Source organism: Triticum aestivum, chromosome 4A, assembly GCF_018294505.1.
Source record: "Triticum aestivum cultivar Chinese Spring chromosome 4A, IWGSC CS RefSeq v2.1, whole genome shotgun sequence".
Lineage (NCBI taxonomy): Eukaryota > Viridiplantae > Streptophyta > Magnoliopsida > Poales > Poaceae > Triticum > Triticum aestivum.
In genome coordinates this window covers 40,797,754-40,802,643 of record NC_057803.1, presented here as the reverse complement: position 1 = coordinate 40,802,643, position 4,890 = coordinate 40,797,754, and positions in this window count along the sequence as shown.

Sequence of the window (4,890 nt, the reverse complement as noted above, 5' to 3'; positions counted from 1 at the left end):
CAATGCCAAGGAAGACGATCGCCTACCCGAAACCTTCCTATTATATGTTGTTTACATACAAAAAATGTACTTGTAGACTATGATGTAGACTAGCTAAATTCAAAACATAATTTCCTCAATCGAGTTGTCAAATTCAAAACGACCACTTTGTGAGGACACGACACCCTGACTACCAGGCCACCTCGTTATCCACATCCGCAATCTTCTCTTATTTAATGGCAAAACTTAAAACCCACTTTCATTCACATCAGGTGGGGGGTGGGGGGTATGTCCCACCGAAGATTACATCCCACAAAAATACATACACACAAAAAAGATTACATCCCACATATATACAAAGGGGCATAGTAGAAGAATAAAGACCGCCCTAAAAAGACGCATGTCTGGAGCTGCCTAAGGTAGTTGCCACGTGAAGATAAATGATTCTAGTGGTGCCACACATTCGAAACGGGTATACACGTGCCCGACATGCACCTTCGTCGCCGACTCGAAGAGAACTCCAACCTCGTCAGCAAGCGAAAAAGAAGTCGTGGTTGGGGATCTCCCATGTGAAGATTTGGAGGTTGGAACTAAATAAGCCAAAAAAATCATATATAGCAATTTCTTCAACAATAGATGGCAAGTCCCGACAAGGACATCGCTAAGAGAACATGGGAAGGATTACATACCGATGGCAAAGGATGAGTCGAAGCACTTGTGCTGGCAATGACAGAGGACCCTTTGAACGATAGATGACCCCCAACTAGAGAACAAACCAACATCGACGAGCTCGAAACAAAGCAACATTTCCCATGAAACTACACAGTGGGCCTCCGCGATGAAGATTGAAGAGGAGGATGACTGCTTGGGGAAGAGACCGACGACTAAGACTACCCCCGCTCCCAGATATCCTTGAAGCACCACTAGTAGGAGACGACTGCAACAACTTAGCAGGCCCAAACCGATCTGTTTGGATCTCCCAATGCCTGAGATGACAACACCATAAGAAGATTGCAGGTGGAAGGACCAAATACTACAACCAAAACTTGAAACATAAGTAGGGAAAATTATTTGGGACCAAGAGAAGACCACAATATGCCGACGATTCTCCTCGGTCCAAAGAACAAGAAAAGGATTCAACAAAAATATGACATGAAGAATTTTTCGAAGGAAGGGGGGTATACATACCAATATAGAGATAAGACAATGTCGAGGAATAGAAACATGGATCTACAATCTTACTATTATATGGTTTACATACAATGGATTGTACATGTGAACTGTGGTGCAAAATAAAACCAGTTTCAAAAAGACATAACAACTTGACTTTTTGCATAAAAGTGACACTTCACATAGGCGATGGACCCTAATGACATGATGAGGACATGGAGGTCATAGTTACACCCACAGCCCCTACTACTATACCTATTGGATTGATTAGTATAGGTCGCGCACGCCAGTTATATTATCAGGTACTTTCGTTTCTTGGTAATGTTTCTGAAGTTCACGAGAATATGATGCTGCCTAACTTTGATAAATTTTTGTTGCTTACAGTTGAAGGGCCTAGCATGGACAAGAAGGATGAACATTGGAGCATTATCAAGCATGAAGACGAAGGCGCGTGCGAAGAGAACAAGAACAAAGTTTGTAGTGGAGATTTCCGCACTTTGAAGCCACCATGATGACATACAAGAAGATGGACGAAATATACAAGATGGCCTTTATAAATTTCGTCCATAGCTTATTATTGGTGTTGCGCCACCTTATTTTTGGGCCAGGCCCAGGTAATTTCGAAATACTACTTCATAGGATGTTTTTAGAGTCCATATTGTAGGGGAAACGAACCAGGAGGTATTTTAGTCCCACCTTGCCAAGGGTGGACGAAATCCCTTCTCTTTTCCCCTATAAATATAGCCCTTAAGGCATCGTTTAGACTTGGGTTTTATTTAGTTAAAAGTTAGTCATTGCTACAACTTCGTGTACTTTGTTTGTGTCCAACAGTTGGAGAACATAGCATGCAATTTCAAAAGAATTCCTACGATCACGCAAGATCTATCTAGGAGATGCATAGCAACGAGAGGGGGAGAGTGTGTCCACGTACCATCATAGACCAAAAGCAGAAGCGTTAGGTTAACGCGGTTGATGTAGTCGAATGTCTTCACGATCCAACCGATCTTAGTACCGAACGTACGACAACCTCCGAGTTCAGCACACGTTCAGCCCGATGAGGTCCCTCGAACTCTTGATCTAGCAGAGGGTCGAGGGAGAGTTCCGTCAGCACGACGGTGTGGTGACGGTGATGGTGATGTGATCCGTGCAGGGCTTCGCCTAAGCACTACGACGCTATGACCGGAGGAGTAAAATGTGGAGGGGGGCACCGCACACGGCTAAGAGAACTATTGGTGTGCCCTTGGGGTGCCCCCGCCCCTGTATATAAAGGAGGGGAGGAGGAGGCGGCCGGCCAGGAGGACGCATGCCATGGGGGGGGGGTCCTACTAGGACTCCACTCCTAGTAGGATTTGCCCCTCCCTTTCCTTTCTTTCACCAGAGAGAAAAGGAAGGAGAGGGAGAGGGAGAGGAAAGGGGAGCCGCGCCCCCTCCCCCTTGTCCTATTCGGACTCCCTAGGAGGGGGGCACGCGCCACCCCTCTCCCTCTCCCCCCGGGCTTCCCTCTCTCTCCCTTAGGCCCATGTAGGCCCAACACTTCTCCGGGGGGTTCCGGTAACCCCTCGGTACTCCGGTAAAATACCCGAACCACTCGAAACCATTCCGATGTCAGAATACTACCTTCCAATATATGAATCTTTACCTCTCGACAATTTCGAGACTCCTCGTCATGTACGTGATCTCATCCAGGACTTTGAACAAACTTCGGTCACCAAAATACATAACTCATAATACAAATCGTCATCGAACGTTAAGCATGCGGACCCTATGGGTTCGAGAACTATGTAGACATGACTGAGACACATCTCTGGTCAATAAACAATAGCAGAACCTGTATGCTCATATTGGTTCCTACATATTCTACGAAGATCTTTATCGGTCAAACCGCAATAACAACATACGTTATTCCCTTTGTTATCGGTTTGTTACTTGCCCGAGATTCGATCGTCGGTATCATCATACCTAGTTCAATCTTGTTACCGGCAAGTCTCTTTACTCATTCTGTGATGTACCATCCCGCAACCAACTCATTAGTCACATTGCTTGCAAAGCTTATAGTGATGTGCATTACCGAGAGGGCCCAGAGATACCTCTCCGATACTTAGAGTAACAAATCCTAATCTTTATCTATGCCAACCCAACAAACACCTTCGGAGACACCTGTAGAGCATCTTTATAATAACTCAGTTACGTTCTGACGTTTGATAGCACACAAGGTGTTCCTCCGGTATTCGAGAGTTGCATAATCTCATAGTCACAGGAATATGTATAAGTCATGAAGAAAGTAATAGCAATACAACTTAACGATCATTATGCTAAGCTAACGGATGGGTCTTTTCCATCACATCATTATCTAATGATGTGATCCCATTCATCAAATGACAACACATGTCGATGGTCAGGAAATTTAACCATCTTTGATTATCGAGCTAGTCAAGTAGAGGCATACTAGGGACACTCTGTTTTGTCTATGTATTCATACATGTACTAAGTTTCCGGTTAATACAATTCTAGCATGAATAATAAACATTTATCATGATATAAGAAAATATAAATAACAACTATATTATTTCCTCTAGGGCATATAGGAGGGAGGAGTATGTCGGTGGAGCAACATGGGGCCCACGAGGGTGGAGGGCGCGCCTGGGGGGGGGGGGGTAGGCGCGCCCCCTACCTCGTGGCCTCCTTTGTTTCTTGACGTAGGGTCCAAGTCTCCTGGATCATGTTCGGTGAGAAAATCACGTTCCCGAAGGTTTCATTCCGTTTGGACTCCGTTTGATATTCCTTTTCTTCAAAACCCTAAAATAGGCAAAAAAAATAGTAATTCTGGGCTGGGCCTCCGGTTAATAGGTTAGTCCCAAAAATAATATAAAAGTGGATAATAAAGCCCAATAATGTCCAAAACAGTAGATAATATAGCATGGAGCAATAAAAAATTGTAGATACGTTGGAGACGTATCAAGCATCCCCAAGCTTAATTCCTGCTCGTCCTCGAGTAGGTAAATGATAAAAACAGAATTTTTGATGCGGAGTGCTACTTGGCATTATTTTAATGTAATTCTTCTTAATTGTGGTATGAATATTCAGATCCGAAAGATTCAAGATAAAAGTTCATATTGACATAAAAATAATAATACTTCAAGCATACTAACTAAGCAATTATGTCTTCTCAAAATAACATGGCCAAAGAAAGTTCATCCCTACAAAATCATATAGTTTAGTCATGCTCCATTTTCGTCACACAAGAATGCTCTCATCATGCACAACCCCGATGACAAGCCAAGCAATTGTTTCATACTTTAGTAATCTCAAACCTATAAACTTTCACGCAATATACGAGTGCGAGCCATGGATATAGCACTATGGGTGGAATAGAATATAATGAGGGGGTTATGTGGAGAAGATAAAAAGGAGAAAGTCTCACATCAACGAGGCTAATCAATGGGCTATGAGATGCCCATCGATTGATGTTAATGCAAGTAGTAGGGATTGCCATGCAACTAATGCACTAGAGCTATAAATGTATGAAAGCTCAACAAAAGAAACTAAGTGGGCGTGCATCCAACTTGCTTGCTCAGGAAGACCTAGGGCACTTGAGGAGGCCCATTGTTGGAATATACAAGCCAAGTTCTATAATGAAAATTTCCCACTAGTATATGAAAGTGACAAAACAAAAGACTCTCTATCATGAAGATTATGGTGCTACTTTGAAGCACAAGTGTGGAAAAGGATAGTAACATTGTC